Here is a 24,809-nt window from a genome sequence, read left to right on the forward strand (position 1 = left end):
AAGTGCCAATCAGAATCCAGGCAGCCAACATACAATTGGAGGATCTCCCAGCCATTGTTACACTCTGATGCCCAATCCCGCTTGACTTGTCTGATACAAAACCATTTTTTGTGTAACTATGGGCCTTATTACGAGTCTGGCCATCAACAGACTGCCCGACTCGCGGTTGTAGTCAGGCTGCTGAGTTTGTGGCGGTCCTACCGCCACATAACAAGGCAGGATGACGGCGGTGAAGGGTGTAATCAGCCAGGGCGCTGCCCTGCTGATTATAACCTTGTTCTCTGCCAGCCTTTTTCATGGCTTTGAATAGCACAAAAATGATCGTAGCTTACAATAGACATTTATTTCTAATACATATTCAAAAATGATTTTTGGATGTCATTAGCAAGCGCAATAATGCATACATTTTTTGATATTTACCTAATTATTCCACTTATTTAATTTAATTACAGTAATTTAATTCGTCTTGGACTAGTTTTAGACATGTTACTTTCAAAGTTGTCCATGCAAGAAATATTCAGAAACATTGTTACATATTTTATATGTTTGTCCAAATTTGTTAGAGGTGCGCCAGAAATGCTGCAGAAATTATGGTTTTGTTTTGGTGGCATGCCCCATTGTTCTGAATCTCCGAAGCAAGCCTGGTGAAGAAGATTTAAAGATGTCTGCCTGCACAGTGAAGTTCCTGGATCCAGCTATTACTCACCTCAATATTGCTCACAATTCATATTTTGTAATGTTTTTGAAGGCAATCATCAGTGACGATCCTTTCTATAAATATTGTTAGGGCATATATATATATATATATATATATATATATATATATATATATGTATATATATATATATATATATATATATATACACACACACTTTTTTAATTTTAGAATTTTATCGTAAGATTTTAATTAATCAACAATTAATATTATTGATTTGTACTTGAGGTTATGGAGGAAACACATTAGTGTGAGCAATGACAATCATATAGTCTGGTAATCTTTTATTTAAATTAATATAAACTGTTCAATAAGGTGCTGTAGAGGTTCTCCACACAAACAGAAATGGCTTCTATATTCCCTGCAATAAACTTGCAAGTAATTTTTAATTTAATATGAATTAAGGAGGGAGACACATGGAAAACAGTTTTCAAGGCAAAATTGGGCTGTTTTCAATGCAAACGTATGTCTTGCATTGGTGCCATGGGGGGGGTGGAGTCATTACATTTTATTTGTCTAGGAAGATGTTGATGTTTGTAGTGTTCTAGATTGATAATATCTCAGATTATTCAAGAAAGTTGGAGAAAGACAGGCCTAATTTCAAAACAGTTTTACAACAGCTTTGTGTATGTATACTGTGTATGCTACAATGGAGACACGTGTAAAACTAGTCCTATTATTGGTGTCGGTGATATCCCTTGAAAAAGTGCCTATGGCTCAGTCCAAATAGCAAACAGTTCAAGAATGTGTGCACCATAAGAAAGTAAGATGCATAGAGGTTTCAGGATTTCCCCAAAAAGTTTTATTATTGGTCATTTCATTTTGTTGACTCCATAGTCAAGATGAGCTGGGAAGGCAGCGCGGATGTAATGGGAACTAAGCATGAACTGGCTTTTCAAAAACTGAAGACACACGCCAATTGTGCACCAGAGACCATCCAAGTAGCTGTTCATGATTGTTGTGTTTTTAAAGATTGTTTACCATATTTTTAATCAGCATCCTATTTTATTCAGGGGGATATTGTGGGGGCACTTTTTGCACTTTTGTGAGGCCCGGTGGTGTGTTATACCACAGTAGTGCTTTCAGCTCACATTTTTGGAGCCCCCCCATCTTGGGGATAGTAGAGCATGTAAGCTCTAGTCTTTGCACAAATTACCTATTTAACGAGGGCACGGCAGTCTGAAGGAAATACCTTCTAAATACCAGTTTGCGATTCTTGTGTTTTTTAAATATTTTTACCATATTTTTAATTGACTTGTGCTATTTTATTATGGGTGATATTGTGGGGGCACTTTTGTATTTTTGTGAGAACTTGTGGTGTGTTATACCACGGTGCCCTTCACGCACATTGTTTGGAGCGCATCTTGCGGGTAGGATAAAGTGCACGCTCTAGTCTTTGTATGAATGTGGTATTTAAACACAGGTGCAGCAGTGTGAAGGAAAGACCTTCTAAGTAACAGTTTGTGATTCTTGTGTTTAAGATTTTTGACCATATTTTTAATCAACTTGTGCTATTTTATTCAGGGTGATATTGTAGGGCGTACATTTTGAACTTCTGTGAGAACCGGTTGTGTGTTATACCATTGTGCTCTCCGCTCACATTGTTTGGAGCACCATCTTTGGGGAAGGACAGAGTGTACATTGTAGTCTTTGTACAAATGAGATATTTAAACGCTGGTGCGACAGTGTGAAGGAAAGACCTTCTAAGTACTGGTTCGTGATTCTTTTGTTTTTTATGGTTTTTGACCATATTTTTAATTGACTTGTGATATTTTATTCCTGGTGATATTGTGGGGGCACTTTTTGCATTTTTATGGTGGTGTGTTATACCACGATGCTCTCAGTTCACATCGTTCAGAGCAGCCATCTTGAGGGTAGGGGAGATTGTACGCTCTACTCTTTGTACAAATTAGCTATTTAAATGCAGGTGCGCTGCATCAAAGTTGCACCAAATTCCAGCCCATCTGCACCTGTCCGTACCTGACCGTCACCAGTCGCCAGAGCCCCTGCACATTTCATTAGTAGTTTGATAAGTCTGCTTACTTACACTTGTGAGAGTTTGTTTATGATGAGGTCTAACAACAATGTTGTGGTCGGCTGTTGTAAAGGTTTGCTGTGCAAGGTTTATGGACCATTTTTCTGAAAAAAAAAAAACTGTAGATGGTCTAGTATGCTCCAAAATGAAATAGAGAAAATGGAGGAAGTGAATGGCGAAGATCCTTACCTATGGGACCACTGATGAACGGAAACTCCTACATAAAACATTTAGGGACAGAGTGATTAAATAGAGCCATGGTAAAATGCTCAACTCCAGACCAATTCCCAAACACTACATAGAGGTATGGATATCATTAATAGCCTAAAGCCTGATTTAGTAATTATTACCGAAACATGTCTTAATGACCACACTAGACCTATTGGTGGCCATACCTGCTGGGTACAAAATACTGAAATGTGACAGAGTGAGGAGGTCGGAGGGGTGTCACAATTGTATATAAAGACATTTTCAATTTTATGTCAAGACCGGAGGCTCCTATTATGCATTCTTTTCTTACTTTATTAGAATAGCAGCAGTCAAGAACTACAGTTCTCAAAAGGCTCAGCAACAGGCTAGCCAATGGGAACAAAAACAGAGGCATGTACTGCACCAATAGAATGACACCAAGGACCATAGAGTACACCCTTGACTGCAAGCAGCCCTATTTTCTTGCTGCTCGCAGTCAAGATAAGTACTCTTATTTCATTCTCTTCAATATTGTATTTATTGCTATCTGGTTATAATTTACATTTCGGTGTTGATTACTTTTATTTTATTACTCCCAACATTCCTCTTCGGTTCCCTTCGACGCCGCTATTTCCACCCCCACCCCTGTTTTCGGATCTTCAGCGTCTTTAACGCTCGCGCGTCCCTAACAGTTGTTTTCCAACCGTTGCACGCTTATTTCCCTCACCGCTGTATTGAGCGCGTCTCACACGCTCGTTCGCCTCGCTTCAGCAAGTGTTTCCTGCCATTGTAGGACCCTCGTCTGCGAGTGCGTCTCCTGGACACTCGCTCTTTGACATATCCAACTGCATTCCCGAGCCTGCGGTCTGACGTGTTTCCAAGGGGGCGTGGCCTTCCTCGTCTGCAAGCGCGTCTTCCGCACGCTCGCTCATTGCCTAATCCGACCGCATTTCCGAGCCTGCGGTTTGCCTTGTATTCAAGGGGGTGCAGCCTTCCTCTGCCTACCGCTTCCTCACTGGTCATTGCTCCACCCCTGAAGGGAGTGTTGTTTCCTGTGCCTGTTTTTTTCTCTGAAGTGCTTGGTTTATAGTAACTGTTTCCTGACCTTTCTCCCCAGTTTCTTTTGTCATCATGGATTCAGACAGTTCCCATGTCATGCCTGAATTGAATGAGGATGAGGAAGTCTTTAAACAGGATTTTAATATTTTTATTCAATCTTCTGTTAAACAAGCTTTACAAGTTTCCATGGACAAAATGTCAAAAAATATTGAAAATACTGTCAAAAACATAGGCCCATATTTATACTTTTTTAGTGCCGTATTTGGCCTGCTTTTTGACGCAAAAACGGCGCAAACTTACCAAATACAATTGTATTTTGCAAGTTTGCGCCGCTTTTGCATCAAAAAATGACGCAAATGCTGCGCTAAAAAAGTATAAATATGGGCCATAGAGTCAAATTCTCTGGCCCATTCTGCGGGGGAAAGTAGAAAATGCAAATTGTCTCTAAAGAAAATTCCTAAAGGCGCTGAGATGACTAATGAGGTTTCCTCACAACAGATAGAAGACTTGGTTCCTCCCAGACCTCCTTCTAAGGAGGGGAATACTGCAAAAAATCCTAACACATCCTCATCTCTTCACTCTAAATGCAAATTTAAATAAAAAAACACTGATGATGCACCAAAAAAGATTGTTATTTCTAACATATTGGACACAGATGATGACTTATTACATTCCGATATTCCTGATGACAGTTTTTCGACCTCCTCTCCTCCTGCTAAACGCCTTAAACTCTCTCTTCCTGACGTCTCTTCTGCCATTGTGGATTCGAATGGAGTCCCTATGTTTGACCCCACTCTAATCCATCACCCCAATTCCACTGAATGACTTCCTTCTGCTCATGTGGGTGAATAAATTGTGTCCCGTCTGCGTCTTCCTCAGGAAAAGCAAACCCGTGCAAAGCTGAAATCCGAGTGTCCAAGACCTTCTTTATCATCCAACATTACTGCTACCCCCTCCATAGATCAATCACTAATAACTTTCTTCACAAAGTTTGGCAAGGATCCCCGTAAAGGGGTTGTCAAAGCCTGGACAACTTGTCAGGATAAACTCCTTGACGTGCTGGGTCCCCTTGCCCGTATTTTCGACCATGCAGATTGGATGAGTCACCAATTAACCCGTCAAATCTCTCTTTCTGGATCCAAAGAGCTTTCTGCCTTTTGGGAAACAGCAATTCGGCAATTATTCACGAGAGGAGAAAAGGTTTACAAGACAAAAGAGTACACTGTTCCAAGAAAAAAGGAATAAGAGCGAACCTAATTCTACAGGAGCGAGAACCCTCATGCATCACACTGGATGACTGGCTTCATCATTGGGAAGGCTCCTCGTCAGGCCGGTGCTGTAATGCCTAACGGGCTCCCCAAAGGGGGACTCTTAACCGTATTGCTCAGATAGTAGCAGATGAGAAACAGATCGTTTCGGTCGGGTGCCCGATTGTAAGTACCCAAGCAAAAGCTGGAGAGAATAGAATGTTAAAATTGGTTACCCATCGACGAATATCAATCATAATTTAATCAGTATTAGTGTGATGGGGACCAAGGTTAAAAACAAAATAGGAGTAACGGGTGATTAATAATGTTCACCTACTCTCAATAAAAATAAGAGGATAAAACCAACTATGGTACCTCTCTACAACAGGTCTACATGTTTCGCGTCTGGTGGTCCAGCCGGATCCAATGACGCTTCATCAGGACCAAAGAAAAAACTTCTCCAAAATCTAAGCTAAAGTGAACCCTAATGTGGGAAGAAAAAGCAGTCACTTACTTTGATCTACTTGCTAAGTCAAAAGGTCGCCCTAAGTAGATAAAAATAAAGTAACAATGATCAATGTACATAAATAAAATAGCAATCCCAAAATTAGTGCACACGTGAAGATGTAGTGATTAAAGTGCAACACTCATGTGAAAATATGAACAACATAGGCTTACCATCCCCAGTATCAGGATAGAGCTCAAAGGGATCGCATGTCAGGAAAAGGAACTGACATTCTAGAAATTAGTAGTCATAAAAATATAAAGTTTTGACATAATGAGTTGTGATAATACTAGGCTCACAGTCCGTCATATCTAACAATTCTAGACATGAAAACAGTTATTATTATGACATGGCACAGCCAAAAACAGGGAAAAAAACACAACAAAATTTATATCACAGTATGGCGTTGTAGAAACTATCTCACCAATGACACCTAAGTCCATTCAAGTAGTTAAAATTCCCCTCATAATGAAACAATGGATAAAAAGCCCAATGTAACAGTAAAAACTCAGAATGTATAATTGCTAGCAAGGTAAGAAAAAGGTCAATGTAATGTGCATACAAGAGCTAATACATGTAGGTAAAACGAGTGCACGGTCAAATATCGAGGCTGAAGGAGAGAATGAATGAAAAGGCTGGCGGAGTCAGTAACGCGTCAGGGCCTCTCCATGTAAGGAGTATAAGGGAGACTTACTTCAGTATCCTGAACGTAGGTATCTACACCTACCCCTCCGACGCGCGTCCCCAGGAAACAGAGGCACGGCGTTCGGCCAGGTTTTTAAATACAATTAGCGAGACCCGGAAGGAGCTGCCGGCTCACGTGACGGTAAAGAGTGAAGACAGACTTAATCACAGTCTAGGCACATTATCAAATGAAATCTAAGGGAACCTGCTAACGTGAAGAGGTAGAATCAAGGGATTCAAGACTGCTGCCTCAATTTTTTTTTTATATTAATGGATAGAGACCAAAAACAAGGATTAATTACGAATGTATTTCCTATGTAAAAACCATTGTTTACAAACCAAAGTCAGTTCAATTAGTATAAGGGCAAAGTAGAAAAATAGTCTAGTTAAACTACAATTTGAATCAAAGGTTGGTGACAGACTAAAAATGTTTTACTTATAAATTAATCAGAGGAAATAGTGTCTAAGATGAAAGAGTTGTCCAAGGAATATCATCGTTCAGTCCCCGTGACGAAGTCCCTAATTTGAAAATCCATTGTTGTTCGATTCTGAAAAGTGAATTAGAGCCATTAGGAAGGGCTCTAGGGGCTTCCAGGACCACCCACCGAAGGTCGTCTGGCATGTGGGAAGCGTCCAAGCAATGACCCCACAGTTTTGTAGTCAATTGGGCACCAGACCGAAACGATCTGTTTCTCGTCTGCTGCTATCTGAGCAATACGGTTAAGAGCCCCCCATTGGGGAGCCCATTAGGCATTGCAGCACCGGCCTGACGAGGAGCCTTCCCAATGATGAAGCCAGTCATCCAGTGTGATGCATGAGGGTTCTCGCTCCTGTAGAATTAGGTTCGCTCTTATTCCTTTTTTCTTGGAACAGTGTACTCTTTTGTCTTATAACATTTATATTGGGAGGCTGTACACTGGACCAGTAATCTCCCGGTCCCTCCCTTTGTGTATTCTTGAGAAAAGGTTTACTCCCGAAACTGGACCCAAAACTGGCCAACCTTGCTTCCCTTGATCACAGCAATCAGGCGGACGGCAAGCTTTTTGGGGATTCCTTCATTAAAGACATCAGTCGCTATGTTATGACTTACTCCTCTATCGTCAAAGCGCAACAATCCTTGAAGAAGGTGTTCAACCAGCGTGTTTTTGCACGGGCCGGTTGAGGCAGGAGCCGCTTTACCAGCCGCACCTACCAAAATCAAGGCACAAGAGTCTCCTTCAATTCTTCCTACAACGGCCAAGAATACAAACCTCAATTCTATCTCCAGAGGTTTCCGCAACCGCGGACAACGTTACTCCAGGTCTAATAATTCCCAAGGTAAGCCTGTCTTCTGGCCTTCCCGTGGGAGGGTGCCTAAAATATTTCGTTCCAAAATGGCACTTAATTACGTCAGATCCCTGTGTTCTAGATACGGTCCAGGGTTATCGCATCAAACTATATTCCTCTCCTTCTCAATCCTTTTTCCCTCACCCTCCAAAATGTTCTCATCTAATGTCTTCCCTCATTATCACAGAAGTTCAATCTCTCCTAGTCAAAAGCGCTATCCAACCTTCCATTCCCGATCCATCGGGATTCATGAGCTTCCTTGCTTTGTACACAAGAAAAACAAAAAACTCAGACCAGTAATCAATCTCAAATCCTTCAACCAATTCGTAATATATCGCCATTTCAAGATGGAAACTATTGTCCATCTCAGAGACATTTTACTTCAAAACGACTGGCTAGTAAGATTAGATCTTCAGGATGCCTATTTGACTATTCCTATTCACCCTTCTCACAGGAAATGTTTATAATTTCAATGATGCTCAAAAACGTATCAGTTTTCCTCCCTTCCCTTCGGCCTTTCATCAGCCCCCTGGTGTTTCACAAAATTGTTGAAACCGGTAGTAGCTCACCTCAGATCTCTTGGTATCAGACTCATAATTTATCTGGACGACATTCTATTCATGCATCAGAATGTGCCATCTCTTCGCTCTCACGTTCATCTTACAAGTTCTCTTCTCATGGATCTCAGTTTTCTTATAAACCCAGAAAAATCCATGGTAGTTCCTTCTCAACAAATAGAATTCTTAGGTTTTCGAATAGATTCCACCTCTGCTACCCTTCATCTCCTCCTTCAAAGGTTTCTTCCATCAAAAAAGAGCTTTCCCAAAAGCTCCAAAAAGATCTAATCTCGCTCAGATCTCTAGCAAGAGTAGTAGGTCTTCTTTCTTCTTCAATTCAGGCCATATTTCCAGGTCCTCTTCACTACCGTGCCCTACAACGCCTAAAAATCCTACACCTTCGCAAAGTGCTCGCCTTTTCTGACCTCATAGCACTAGATGCAGAATCTCGGCTAGAGATTCAATGGTGGATATCCCATTTAGATGCTTGGAACGGCAGAACTATTTTCCAATCTGCACCCGATCTTGTGTTAGAATCAGATGCAAGCCTCACGGGCGGGGGCGCCCGCTGTGGACCAATATCGACTGGCGGTATATGGTCCACAGAGGAGTACAAATTGCACATAAACTGTTTAGAGATGCTTGCAGGCTCCTTTGCGATCCAAAGTTTTACAAAAAACAAAGCTCAGTGTTCTATCCTTCTTCACATGGACAACGTTTCGGCAGTCCAGTACATAAATCACCTTGGGGGAACCAGATCGAAGCCCTTGGCCCATCTAGCAAAAAGCCTTTGGGAATTCTGCCTATCCCACAAATTTTCTGTTCTCGCAGAGTATCTCCCAGGTTCCCAGAATTCTATAGCAGATTGGCACTCCCGCAATCTCTGGGATACCAGCGATTGGAAACTTCATCCATCTGTTTTTCAAATGCTCCTGAACAAGTGGGGTCCTTTCCGCATAGATCTCTTTGCCTCTCGGCTCAATTCCCATCTTCCGCTGTTCTTCAGTTGGCGCCCAGATGCGCTGGCAATGGCAACAGATGCGTTACTTCAGGAATGGTCCCAATTGCTCAACTATGCTTTTCCTCCGTTCATTTTAATCAACAGAGTTTTAGCCCAAGTCAGACATCAGAAAGCTTCTCTGGCCATTGTAGTTCCCTTCTGGCAGTCCCAGGTTTGGTTTCCTCCTCTTCTCGAATTATCAACGAACTTTGCCCTCTCCTTCTCCCAATTTTCCCGGCCCTCCTTCTAGATCTGTCCGGATCTCCCCACAATCTAATTCTCAACAATTTATTAACTCTTTCAGCTTGGATTGTCTCGGGATGGCCCAACAAACCAATCTTATTTCGGCAGAGGCTTCAGAACTCATTAGTAATGCCTGGGCTCCCGGCACAAAGAAAGCCTATAGATCAGCCTGGTCTCTTTGGACAGGCTGGTGTGTGGGAAAATGTAACTTCTTGGCTGCCCAAGCTAGTTCAAGTAAATCTTACAGAACTGTTAATCTCTATAGATCTGCTATCTCCATGCATCATCAACATATTAACGGCAAACCTGTAGGAGAACATCCTTTAATCTAACGCCTTCTGAAGGGAGTAAAACTGTCTAAGCCTCCTGCTTCCAAATACTCTTACTTATGGGACGTATCCCTTGTTCTAAATTTGTTCCTTGCATGGCCGTACAATCCAGATCCTTCTCTAAAAATGCTTTCAGCTAAACTAACCATGTTGTTGTGTCTAATCTCCATTAAACGTGTGTCTGACATCAAATCTTTAGATGTTTTTCCTCGCCAATTTATGCCTACAGGTGTTTTATTTCACATTTTGAAACGCACAAAAGCCAACCTACATTCAGTTTTCTATCCCTTTTTTCCTGACAAACCAAAACTCTGTGTGGGTCTCTGTCTAAAAGAATATGAAAAGAGAATTCTCAACCTCAAAATGTCCTCTCTCCAGCAACTTTTGATTTCCTTTAGTAAGCCCCATAAACCAGTCTCTTTGGCCACGTTAGCCCGTTGGGTCAAATGGGTTATGTCCTTAGCGGGCATAGATATTTCCACTTTTGGGGCCCACTCCTCCAGGGTAGCCATGGCTTCTCCATGGCTTCTAAAGCTTTTTAAATAGGCTCCAGTTTAGAGGACATTCTCAGGTCAGCCGATTGGTCTAATGATAATGTTTTTGAGACGTTTTATTGGAAACCTGTTAAAACTGCAACTTCTGTGGTAATTGATAAGCTTTAAACCTGCATAATAGGAGCCTCCGGTCTTGACATAAAATGTAGATTTTCCTAGTAATTTATGAAGGAAAGTCTTAATTTTATTAAAGACACAGAGGCGAGTATTATCCCACCGCTACTTCTACTAATATGTATCTTTCTCGCCCTCCCAGCAACTCCAGCACTGCCTCCTTCATCAGGATGATGCCAAACTTTCTTCTTCCTCTCCGTCCTGTTCTGGACCACAGAATCCTCAGATCTTTTTCCCCTCAAGGCTTTTGTTCTCCTGCGAGATACGCCTGGATTGTTTCCTGTTGTCAAGACTTTCTATCTTTCATCCTCGCTTTGGCACTTATTGGATACCTTTGTCCTTTGTTTCATGACTCTATTTGACCTGCTCACTCAAGAAAAGAGGGCTGCTTGCAGTCAAGGGGGTACTCTATGGTCCTTGGTGTCATTCTATTGGTGCAGTACATGCCTACGTGTTTGTTCCCATTGTCTAGCCTGTTGCTGAGCCTTTTGGGAACTGTAGTTCTTGACTGCTGCTATACTAATAAAGTAAGAAAAGAATGCATAATACTCGCCTCCGTGTCTTTAATAAAATTAAGACTTTCCTTCATAAAATACTAGGAAAATCTACATTTTGCACTGTTGAATGAGGATTTAAAGGGCGATTGAGACTGTGAAATGTTGATTTTCATATCTCAGTGAACAAAAGGATAATGCTTGGAGGGGCTGTTGTTTACAGCTTGCCCCGGATACAATGCACTGTTCACAGCTAATCCGGCTTGTATGTTGTCTCCATTTGTACTAAAGTTCCAATCATTCCTTCTTGTGGGGAATTCAAATTTACATTTTGAAGACCAGACATATAGCCTGAGCAGTTTGTTAGAGAGATGACGATCCTACAGCTAAAACTATGGATTGCGGGTCCAACACAAGGCAGGGCACACATTAGATTTACTTTTCTCTAATTTAAATCCAGTAACAATCCAATCAGTAGAGCCCATCATGTGGCCAGACATTTTACAGTACAATTCTCTTTTTACTTACCAGAGAACAGGATGATGACTCCTAATCCAATCCATGCCAACAGGCAATCATGGAGGAAAGTGAGCCCTGATCTTTTTGTCAATAATTTTAATTCATCAACAACGAGGGATGAATGATCTACGGATCAAGCAGTTGGGGAGTTGGAAAATGCAATGTCTACAACCCTGGACATCTGTGCCTGGTAAGGAAGGATAATCCTACAAACAGACATTTAGCCAGGTATACTGGAGAGTTTAGGGAACCCAAAAGGTATTGTAAAATTCTTGAACGCAAGTGGCAGTGTACTAAAGAATGAGAGGATAGAAGTATCTATAAAATTGCACAAAAAGCTTATTACAAACAATTGAGAAATGCCAAAAGGCAATACTTTGTAAAAAGACTGGAGCAAAAATAGTAGCTTATCTAGCGAACTGTTTAAAATAGTCAAGGAATTAGCTCAGCTAACAGCGCTGAATCAAGAAATCAAAACTTCTGCTTCCTTTAGTGAGGACTTGCCCACTTTTTGTCTAGCTACTGAATATTTGGGGTCCAACCACCCTTGGAGAAATAACTATTTAAGAATACTAAAGTACACCCTGACGCCATCTCCTATTAGTGGGATTGTGCAGGTTTAACAGTTGAAATGGTTGAAAAGATAATGGAAACTATGTGGTCTGGATCAGCACTGTCTCCGCTATGTTTATTTTCTCTTAACCCCTGTAATTGCACCACAGGTAACACTCCTCCTTAACAAATCCTTGAAGGAGGGAGAGTTTCCACTAGCTTGGACCCTTCACACACACAGCCCCTATGCGACGCCCTCTCCAACCACTTCCACCACAAAATCCTGGACATCCACAACAGTTTCATACCACACACACCCCTCACTCACCCAACGCAACCCCCACTCATGATCCCCCCACCACACACAAAGAAATCGAAAAAACCATGAACTCCATCCGCTCCGGATCCCCCTCCGACCCCTGCCCACATTGCATCTACAACAAAGCCAGCCCAACCATCGCCCCCATACTCTGCGACATAATCAACTCCTCCTTCGACGACGCCACCTACCTAGACCCCTGGAAGCACGCGGAAACCACCGCTCTCCTAAAAAATACAAAGCCGGCCCAGAGATCCTCTCCAACTATCGCCCCATCTCCCTCCCCCCTTCCCCGCCAAGGTCTCCGAGAAACCAGTCAACACCCGCCTATCCCACTACCTCGAAGAAAACAACACTCTTGACCCCTCACAATCCGGGTTCCGCAAGAACCACAGCACGGAAACCGCCCGCATTGCATGCACTGACGACATTAGGACCAAAGTCGACAAAGGGGAGACCGTCGCACTCATCCTTCTAGACCTCTCCGCAGCCTTTGACACTGTCTGCCACCACACACTCCGCACACGCCTCCACAACATAGGAATTCGCCACAAAGCCTTAGACTGGCTCACCTCCTTCCTCATTGACTGGACCCAGTGAGTCCGCCTCCCACCTTTCCACTCCACCACCACCAAGATCATCTGCGGAGTCCCCCAAGGGTCAACTCTCAGCCCCACACTCTTCAACATTTACATGATCCCCCTAGCCAACATCCTCCGACCTCACGGAATCACTATCCTCTCCTACGCAGATGACACCCAACTCATCCTCTCCCTCACCCGCAACCCCACCACCGCCAAAACCAACCTACACGCAGCTCTCCTCGACACCGCCAACTGGAGGACAACTAACCACCTCAAGCTTAACTCCAACAAAACCGAGATCATCATCTTCGGCCCCAACAAAACCATATGGGACGACTCCTGGTGGCCCACAGCCCTAGGACCCGCACCCACCCCGCAAACCACACACGCAACCTCGGCATCATCCTGGACCCCTCCCTCTCCATGACACAGCAAATCAATGCTCTTACCTCCTCCTGCTTCCTCACACTCCGCACTCTAAAAAAATCCTTCAAATGGATTCCCCCAGAGACCAGGAAGACAGTCACCCATGCACTCATCAGCAGCAGACTAGACTACGGTAACGCCCTCTACGCCGGCACCACACTCAAACTCACACGCAAACTCCAGAGAATCCAGAACACAGCCACGTGCCTCGTCCTTGGCCTCCCCCGCCACGAACAAATCTCACCACACCTCAAAATCCTTCACTGGCTCCCCATAAACAAGAGAATCACATTTAAGATCCTCATCCACGCACACAACACATCCCTCCACAACACCGGCCCGACATACCTCAACGAAAGAGTGAACTTTCACACTCCCACCCGCAACCTCCGATCAGCAAACCTCGCCCTGGCCATAGTCCCCCGCATCCAACGCACCACCACAGGAGGCAGGTCCTTCTCCTACCTCGCCCCCAAAACCTGGAACTCCCTCCCCACCAACCTCCGCAAAACCAAAGGCCTCTTGCTCTTCAGAAATGGCCTCAAGACATGGCTGTTCGAACAGTGACCCTCCTGCCGTCCCCGCCAGCGCCTTTAGACCCTCACGGGTGAGTAGCGTGCTATATACATTTTTTGATTGATTGATTGAGACCTTAGTTGTGCCATTGGCAAAGAAAGAAAGGGTGGATGCTTCCATAATTTCTAACTAACGTACTATTTCTTTAACACTCTATTTGGCCAAAGTATTCAGAGCAAACAACAGTACCAAATCCACCTTACTTGCGGTAACTGACAGTAATAGGTCATTATTAGATCAAGGGAAATCAGCGATATTAATCCTTTTAGACCTGTCAGCAGCTTCTGTGTCTCAGAAGCAAATACTCCAAAGGCTGCATGAAATTAGTCTACACTCAGCCACATTGCATTGGTTCTATTCTTTCTTAAGTAATAGGTCTCAATCGGTACAGTTACCGCCTTTTAGATCCAGACCGAAAGACCTGTGCTGTGGAGTCCCTCAGGGTTCTTCCCTGAGCCCCACACAGTTCAATGTTTATATGGGACTACTGGCAGAAATTGTGGGAAAAAGAGGATTTAAGAGTGTATGTATGCTCATGGTACTCAGCTGATTGTCTCATCATACTTGTCATCAATAGAGATAAAAGATAATCTGAGTGTGTTTCTGATGTAGCGTAATGGCTGTATAATCATTGCCTAAAACTAAATGCTACCAAAACCCAGATTTTGCTGTTTGGGGGTGCACAAAAATTTGGGGTGATTTGTAGCAGCCAACAATGTTAGGCACACACCAAAAGAAAGTAGTTAAAAACTTGGGATTTCTTATTGATGATGCCTTGTCTCTGCAAGAACAAGTAACTAGGGTTTGAAGGATTTGTTTTGAGCTGCTACATATCCTTTGGAAAAATATTCTGATGGATTCTGAGCAAGCTGGGTTATGGAAATGCTCTATATGTGCGCATGTTTGAGTACCTCTTCACACAGCTACAGACTATTCAGAACACAACAATAAAAGCAATAGGAGCTCAGCATCGGCCGGTTTAGACCAGCTACATTGGCTACTGATCAGTAAACAAGCTATTTTCAAGTTAATGTGCCATACGCACAGATCATTTTATGGAAACAGGCCAACGTTATTGCTGAATAGAGTCAACTTTCACAACCCATACCTTAGAAACCTTAGGTCAGCCAATAAGGCTCTAATATCTTGCAGAAGAATCAGAGAATCTCAGATGGGAAGATGGCATCAGAGCCAGACACTTCCTAACTCTGCGCTGGCCTTTAAAATTCCTGATCAAATCCTAGCCATTGTGACACTACACAAACTTAGCCTGACTTCATGGGTGGTCTATTGCCAAACTAAGCCTGGTACACAGAAGGAGGCCTGATCCGTGGCTTACGGAAGCTGCAAATCCAGAAATGTCTGGAGAGGCATGTGAGGCCAAGGGACATAACTGTGTTGTGGAGACTTGGACGGAACCCAGGCTGTGTGCCGAAAGTACCCCAGCTGATGAAGATCTTACGCCCATGCACAGCGGATCGATGCTCAGTGAAGGTACTGGAGCCATGGCAGGAGAAAGTGTTGCACTGTGCCTTCAGTGACCGGTGAGCCCGTTGGATCACAGCAGCTGGCACACCCATCAGCAAGGCCTACCTGCCCTACCGATGCTTCTCCGTTTGCTCCGCCAGGTCCCCAGGACTAGCATCTAGATGGCCCATCAGGCCGATAAGAGAAGGGGTAAGAAGTACCCGGGGCCATGTGGTGGCCATTGGTGAATGCTGGCGAGGAAGGTGCCGCCTTGCCTGTTGCAATGAGCCAGACTGCAGCGGCAGCAGTGAGGTGACGGCAGGACAGTGAGCAGCAGCACCACCCCTTCCCACATCCAGTGCGTGAGAGCAGCAACACTGGAGAGAACATGACCTGCTGACTCTGGAGGGGGCAGCAGAAGCATAGATATTCATTCCCTTGTGATTGCGGGCAGGGCCCGAGAGCTCCCGGGCCCCCTAACTGCCGCGGGGATGTCGAGCTCCTTGGAAGGGGCGGTCCTGCACCTGGCTGTTGCGGGCGGCGTGAACCTGCCGGTTGCAAGAATGAGATGAGGTACGTGCAGGCCTCTGAGTGGTGGAGCCCACTTGAGAACACTGGGCTGTGCGCTGCCTAGATGCGGAAAGCCTGTCTGGCTTGTGAACTGCTCTCCTTTGCCCCTACCCCCTCCCAACCAGGGGTGAGCAAAACAGGGGTCCTGGAGGTGGGAGGCAGCGGTGAGGCAAATGGTGGACATCTCAAAAGATTGACTTGGAGAATCCCAGCCTACCTGATTTCTTGATCCCGTGGGGGGGAGAAGACAAGGGGTAGGGGACTGAGGCCCGACAGTGAGACCATAGCCAGGACATGCTGGTGACATGGGGCTCCAGTGAAATGGTGACCGAGCCCCTATTGCCCCAAAAGGGACCCATCCTTAGTAGCCTTCAGGACTATGAATCTGAAAGAAACGAACAGGGCCCCTGTACATGACATGGAAGGCACCCCTCTCCCCCCGCCACCGGCTGGATACTTTGAGGGCTATCCCCCTCCATCAGGAGTGATAAGAATTAGGAGTCAGGCAGATTGGTGTACACCGGCATGAAATAAAGGGCAAGGAGAGCTAGGCAGAAATCTCTGGGCCCTGAGGGGGTCAGAGCCAGGGACCCAAGGACCATGAGGGTAGCCCCTATAGCTTGAGGTTTTCCTAGTGCCCCATTGATCTTGGTGGATGCTTTGTGAAACTGTGGTGTGGGTGGAGAGGGGGAAGTGAATTGATAAGACCAGTAGCTAAGGACAAAGAATATAGGGCAACCCACCTGGGACGGCTGGATAGATATGTGCCGGTGGTGACTTCCCTCCTCCATCGGACTCTGTGCCACAGCCCATGCCAGATAACTTAGCTCTTCTGGTGGCCATACAGTCTTGCCAGGCGGCACTGGAGGATAAAGTGGGAGAAGTGCGATAAGAGGTTTCACTACTGCGCCAACACCTTTGCAATGTGGTGCAAAAGGGTCATATCAGTAGAGAAGCGGATCTCACAACTAGAAGATGTGGTCACAAACCTCTGCAAAGATATCATTGAGGCTCGGACCACCACCAACGAAGTGCAATGGAGACAGGAGGAGTTGAAAAATTGAGCCTGCAGAAACAATTTATGATTCATGGGCTTTCCTGAATAGGGTGAAGGGCCAAGACATGGTGCTGTTCCTGGACAAGTGGCTATCTAATGACAAATTGTCTTCCTGCTTTGTTATAGATAGGGCACACTGGGCGTTGGGGAGTAGACCCCTTCCAGGATCCCCCCAGTAATTGCATGGTTTCTGAACTTCCAAGACAGAGACATGATCCTGGCAGATGGGCATAGGCTGGGGGAAGTTAATCATGACAATTCCAAAATCCTGATATTCCCTTATTATACTAGGATGGTACAGAAGCAGAGACTGACCTTTGATGAGGTGAAGGCTAGACTGCGGGGCCTACAATTGCAAAATATGCTTATGTTCCCAGTGCAATTTAAGGTCCTATTCCAGGGGAAATCCCATTTATCCAAACACGGAGGAGGCCTGGGCATGGTTGGAAGAATGTCCCAAAATGTTTAAACTGAACAGAGGTCCCTTAAGTGAAAAAATCCTCAGTACAATACTACATAGAGCCACAGTGGTGTCTATATTGATTTCCAATTGGACATTATTCTATATTTATTAGTCATACAACAACAATTACTGAGTAAGTAAAGCACTTACAAGTTCAGTCTCTGGGCCATAGGCAGCCCACCATTGGGGGTTCAAGGCAATCCCAAACACCCAGCACCAGCAACACAGGGCCGGTCAGGTGCAGAGGTCAAAGTAGGGCCCAAATAACATAGGCACCTATGGAGACTAGGGGTACTCCGGTTCCAGTCTGCTAGAAGGTAAGTACCTGCGTCCTCGGGGAGCAGACCAGGGGGGTTTTATAGGGTTTTATAGGACACTGGGGGTTCACAAACAGGCACACAAAATACACCCTCAGCAGCTCAGGGGCAGACAGGTGCAGTGTGCAAAGTAGGTTTTAGGTTTTAGATAGAAATCAATGGAGGAACCCGGGGACACTCTGGTGATGCAGGCAGGGCACAGGGGGGCTCCTCGGCGAACCACCGACTGGGCAATGATGAGGGACGCCTGCTTGTCACTCCTGCACCGGTAGTTGGTTTCTCTCGGGCCTGGGGGGTGCGGGTGCAGTGCTTCTTCCAGGCATCGGGTTCTTTGTTACCGGGCAGTCGCGGTCAGTGGAAGCCTCTGGATTCTCTCAGCAGGCGTCACGGTAGGGGTGCAGGGAGGTCATCTCAGGGTGTCCACATCGTAGGGGTCGCCTGGGGATCCTCGCTGCAGTGTTGGTTTCTCTGGACACGAGCCAGGGGCGTCAGGTGCAGAGTGTTGGGGACGTAGTGTTCATGCAGCTATGCCCTCACCCGTGGTATAGTGTACCCTGCCTTAGAGCTGTAAGGCCTGCTAGAGGGGTGACTTACCTATGCCACAGGCAGTGGGTTGTGGGCATGGCACCCTGAGGGGAGTGCCATATCGATTTAGTATTTTTCTCCCCACCAGCACACACAAGTTGTGAGGCAGTGTGCATGTGCTGAGTGAGGGGTCCCCAGGGTGGCATAATACATGCTGCAGCCCTTGGAGACATTCCCTGGGCACAGGGCCCTTGGTACCAGGGGTACCATTTACAAGGGACTTATCTGTGTGCCAGGGCTGTGCCAATTGTGGAGATAAAGGTACAGTTTTAGGGAAAGAACACTGGTGCTGGGGCCTGATTATCAGGGACCCAGCACACTTTCAATCATAACTATCATCAACAAAAGACAAAAAGTTCGGGGGTAACCATGCCAACAGTGGCTTTTTCCTACACTCCCCCTCCCCCCGAAACGAAAGAGGATGAGACCTTTCCCAAGAGAGTCTTCATTTTCTAAGTGGAAGAACCTGAAAAGGCCATCTGCATTGGCATGGGCAGTCCCAGGTCTGTGTTCCACTAATAAGTCCATTCCCTGTAGGGATGTGGACCACCTCAATAGTTTAGGGTTCTCTACTTTCATCTGCAAAAGCAATCTGAGAGGTCTGTGGTCAGTATGAACTATGAAGTGAGTACCAAACAGGTATGGTTTCAACTTCTTCAGTGACCAAAAGATAGCAAAGGCCTCCCTCTCAAAGGCACTCCAACGCTGCTCCCTGGGGAGTATCCTCCTGCTAATAAAAGCAAGAGGCTGGTCAAGGCCATCATCATTGGTTTGGGATAGGACTGCACCTATCCCATGTTCAGAGGCATCAGTCTGCACAATGAATTGCTTAGAATAATCTGGAGCTTTCAGAACTGGTGCTGAGCACATAGCTTCTTTCAGGGTGTCAAAGGCCTTTTGACAGTCCAAGGACCAGTTAACCTTTTTGTGCATTTTCTTGGAGGTAGGTTCTGTGAGGGGAGTCACTATAGATCCATATTCCTTCACAAACCTCCTATAGTAGCCAGTGAAGCCAAGAAATGCCTTGACTTGAGTCTGGGTTTTTGGAGCTTCCCAGTCCAGAATAGTCTGGCTCTTGGGTTGTAATGGCTGCACTTGGCCTCCACCTACAAGGTGTTCCAAGTAAACCACTGTACCCTGCCGTATCTGACATTTGGATGCTTGATAGAGAGGCCTGCTGCTTGCAGGGCCAGCAAAACCTTCTTCAGGTGGACCAGGTGATCCTGCCAGTTGGAGCTAAAGATAGCAATATCATCTAGATATGCTGCACTAAAGGACTCCAAGCCAGCAAAGACTTGATTCACCAACCTTTGGAATGTGGCAGGGGCATTCTTTAAGCAAAGGGTGAAAACAGTAAACTGATAATGCCCATCAGGTGTGGAGAATGCTGTCTTTTCTTTTGCTCCAGGTGCCATTTTGATTTGCCAGTACCCTGCTGTGAAGTCAAAGGTACCAAATACCACTTGGCTAGTCCAGGGACTGTCAGAGTGCTCTATCACTCCCAATTCTAGCATCTTGTGGACTTCCACCTTGATGCTTTCCTTGACTTAGTCAGACTGTCTGAATATTTTATTCTTGACAGGTAGACTGTCTCCTGTTTCCACATCATGGGTACACAAGGGTATCTGACCAGGGTCAAAGAAAAGAGCTCCGCAAACTGCTGTAGGACTTGCCTGCAGTCAGCTTGCTGTCGGCTAGAGAGGGTGTCTGTGTAGGTAACTCCATCCACTGAGCCATCTTTACGGTCAGTTGAGAGGAGGTCAGGGAGAGACTCACTCTCTGCTTCCTGATCCTCATCAGTAACCATCAACATGGTTATGTCTGCCCTGTCATTGTAGAGTTTAAGGAGGTTAACATGGATCACCCTCTTTGGTGTCCTGCTAGTGCCCAGGTCCACTAATTAAGTGACCTGATTCTTCTTTTCTAGCACTGGGCAAGGGCCACCCCATATGTCCTGGAGTGCCCTGGCTAGAGAACCCAGACTTTCTGCCCTGGCCTAGTACATAGTCCACTACATCTTGTTTAGGCTCATGGAGAGGTCTCTCCCAGCTTTCTTTTACAAGTGACAGTAGTCCCCTTACAGGATGGCCAAACAGAAGCTCAAAGGGGGAAAACCCTTCTCCTTTCTGTGGCACCTCTCTGTAGGTGAAAAGCAGACATGGCAGGAGGACATCCCATCTCCTTTTGAGTTTTTCAGGGAGCCCCATGATCATGCCCTTCAAGGTCTTGTTAAATCTCTCCACAAGACCATTGGTTTGTGGATGGTATGGTGTGGTGAATTTGTAAGACCCCACACTCATTCCACATATGTTTCAAGTAAGTTGACATGAAGTTGGTACCTCTGTCAGAAACCACCTCCTTAGGAAATCCCACTCTGGTAAAGATACCTATGAGTGCTTTGACTACTACAGGGGCAGTAGTGGACCTAAGGGGAATTGCCTCAGGGTACCTGGTGGCATGATCCACTACTACCAGCGTATATTGGCTCCCTAATGCTGTGGGAGGTTCAAGTGGACCCACTATGTCCACTCCCACTCTTTAAAAGTGATCCCCCACCAGTGGAAGTGGAATGAGGGGGTCCTATGGATGGCCACTGTCTCGCCAGTTGCTTGACAGGTGGCACAGGATCTGCAAAACTCCCTTACCTTCTGGGACATATTGGGCCTATAAAAATAGTTGACTAATTTCTCCCAAGCCTTGGTTTGTCCCAAATGGCCAACAGGGGAATGTCATGGGCTAAGGTGAGGATGAACTCTCTAAAGTCCGGAGGCACCACCACTCTACTAGTGGCACCAGGTTTGGGATCTCTTACCTCAGTGCAAAGGAGTCCATCTTCCCAATAGACCCTGTGGGATCCACTGACAATTCCATTTTCTTGCTCGGCTGCTTGCTGTCTTAGGCCTTCAAAAGTGGGACAAGTCTTTTGAACCTGGCACAGCTGTTCCCTTGAGGGTCCCCAAGAGCTATACCTGATAAGGCTCCAGCTCCATTGACTGAGTTCCCTCAGGGGATAGGACATCTTCCTGAGAAGAGAGGTCCTGTTTCTTATGCTGTGAAGAAGCTGGTCCCCCAGTCTTATTTCCTTTTCTCTTGGAAGGTTGGGACATTATTCCAGACTCCAACACTTCTTTTTCACCCTGTGCTCTGCTTTGTGCTCTTATCTTAACACACACCAGTTCAGGGATACCCAGCATGGCTGCATGGGTCTTGAGCTCTACCTCAGCCCGTACTGAGGACTCCAGATCATTCCCTAGCAAACACTATCGGGATTGCAGAGGAGACTAGCACCTGTCTCAGACCAGTGACCTCTCCCCATTCTAAAGTCACCTTTGCCATGGGATGGACTTTAGTTTCATTGTCAGCATTGGTGACTGGATATGTCTGTCCAGCCAGATACTGTCCTGGGGAAACCAGTTTGTCTGTCACCATGGTGACACTGGCACTTGTATCCCTCAGGGCTTCTACCTTATTCCCATTTATCAAGAGCTGCTGCCTGTATTTTTGCATGTTAGGCGGCCAGGCAGCAAGTCTGCTAAATCCACCCCACCCTCAGAGACTAAAGTAGCTTCAGTGTGAACCCTAATTTGCTCTGGGCACACTGTTGATCCCACCTGGAGACTGGTTATTCCAGTGCTAACTGGAGTAGTAGTTGTGGGACTTTTCTTGGGAGAGGCCTTGTCTCCAGTTTGGTGTCCATGCTGTCTACAGTTGTGACACCAGGACTTCTTGGGATTAAAGTTTTTACCCTTATATCCATTTGTGGTCTGTGAAGAGGCTAGGGGCCTACCCTCCTGAGGGGGTATTTGGGGCCCTTGTGAAGACTCTTTGTTTTTGTCCTTGGATGCCTTACTTTTCTGGTTGCACAAGCCCTCTCAAAAGCTGAGAACCATTTAGTGATGTCATCACCTTCTTCATATTTAGTTACAATTCCTTTGAGGATTTTTAGGATGTCAGTATTCTCTCTGACGCTATTTAAGTTGCTGACACCATTTACGGGTGTTAAACCCATTTCTTTTCTTTCCCTTTCGATAGCTAAGAGCTGCTTCTCCAAAGCTAATCTCTTGGCCATCCTTGCTAGAAGGATGTCCTCTTCATTGAGGCTGCCCTCAATGCTTACAGAGGCACTGGACTCCCCTGTGGAAGAACCAGGCTCTCTGACTATGATTTGTGGGAACAGGGTTCTAGGAGCTCTATCCTCCCTAATTAGGACAGGAGGGGTGAGTTCACCTTCCTGTTCACTAATTTCCCCATCTGAAGGAGGATCCTCAATCTCAGAGGGGTGGTCCCATGTAAACTCTGCCAAGAGCTCCTGGAGCTTCACCTTGGTAGGGTTGGATCCAGTCTTTATCTTTTTGATGTTACAGAAAGACTTTAGCTCTGACATCCCTAGATGCAGGTAAGGGATGAGGTTGAGTTCCATCACCATCTCATCTGTGCTAGTCTTTATCTCTCTAAAAGTTGGGATTACTTTTTAAGAAACTAAAAACTACTTCTAGTACTTAAATCCTAACTTTTACAAACTTTTAAACATAAAAAGAAATGCTAACAGGGACTTACACAAGGCCCTAGCAGGACTTAAAAATGTAGAAAAATAGTCAAAAATTCAAAAATCTGTTTCTAAGGACAATTTGTTAAATTTTGTCGTGTGATCAGGTATTGGCTGAGTAGTCCAGCAAATGCAAAGTCTTATATCCCACTGCTGATCCACCAATGTAGGAAGTTGGCTGATAGTGTGCACAGAGTCCAGGGGTTCCCCTTAGAGGTTGATAGTGGCAATATTAGATAATACTAATGCTCTATTTGTGGTAGTGTGGTCAAGCAATAGGCTCATCAGAGGGTAGTGTTAAGCATTTGTTGTACACACACAGGCAATGAATGGGAACACACACTCAAAGACTTAACTTTAGGCCAATAGGTTTTTATATAGAAAAATATTATTTTCTTAATTTATTTTATCCCCCCACTTGACCACCCCACATTTTGCCTGGAACGGTCACAGTGGGGCTCGAACCCTGTTTGCACCATCTTTATGGGGGCCGAGTGATCCACTCCTTATTGCCCACTACCTAGGTAGTGATAATGGCCTGGGGAACCGCTATGAGGTCCATGGGCAGGTATGGCAGGCCTACCAGAGAAACCCCTCTGTGGGAGGGGTGTTGGCTCCCCGCACTGCAGAAACAGCAGGGTTTTCAGGCTTGGAAGTTAATAGGTATAGCCAAGGTGGGTGACGTACTAGAAAATAGGGACCTCATGCTCTTCTCAGTACTCCAGAGGGAATATGGGATGCTAGAGAACCAATTTCTAAAATACACGCAAGTGAAACATGCCTCCCAGGAAAAGGGTATCCCACACTTTGCCCTGCTAGAGGGAATGTTAACGATGGAGGAAGTGGGGAGAAGTCCGATCTCCGTTGTGTATAAAATGCTTAATAATATCACACCTGATACATTAACTGGTCTGTAAGAGAAGTGGGTAAGAGATGTGGGGGGTATGGAGGATGTTGATTGGGAGGCAGCTCTAATGCACCCTAGAAAAGTGCCATAAAAACAAGACAGCACCTGGTCCAATTAAAATTCCTCCATCTGATATATTACGACTGGCGTCAATTACATACCATGGAGAGAGCCTCAAGCTCACACTGTCTGAGATGTAATGATGTTGAGGGCTCATTATTTCATACTATCTGCAGGTGTCTCCCAATACAGGCCTGTTGGAATGCCATAATAGAAGAACTGAGTGCCGTGCTGTCACTGCCTTTTCCATTAGATCCGAAGTTCCTTCTCCTAGAAATTCCTAATGATATAGATCTGCCTTGAGTTTAACTCCTCTTCTGCGGACTTGGCCTAGTGGTGGCTAAGAGAGATATCGTCTGACACTGGAGATCTGGGGAACGTCTTACATTGCAGGAATGGAACAGGGACATGAACATGTATAGTGCTGCTGAAAAAGTCAACTATCCCCACAGATGATTGTCCTTGGAAGTTTCGCAGAGTTTGGGGTAAATGGATGGAATATTACTCACTAGATATGCCGGAGGGTGGAGGGTCGTAGAAGGAGGGCGAGCTTTGGTGGCAGGAGATGTGACTCTAGCTGAAATGTCTGCTGTTTTTTTACGATATTCTCTCTCCTCAATGAACATATATGGATAACTCTCGGCCAAGGGTGGGGGGACTGGGGCAGGTATGAGGTGTTATGTGTTATAAGCATGGGTGTGTGAATTTTAAGTGGATGCCACAACACCATTGTCTACTTATTGCCTATCTTACTTTGTTAATGTCATTAAAAAAAAATTAAAATATTTCACCAAAAACAAAATCTCGGAT

The sequence above is a fragment of the Pleurodeles waltl genome, chromosome 8, assembly GCF_031143425.1.
Source record: "Pleurodeles waltl isolate 20211129_DDA chromosome 8, aPleWal1.hap1.20221129, whole genome shotgun sequence".
NCBI lineage: Eukaryota > Metazoa > Chordata > Amphibia > Caudata > Salamandridae > Pleurodeles > Pleurodeles waltl.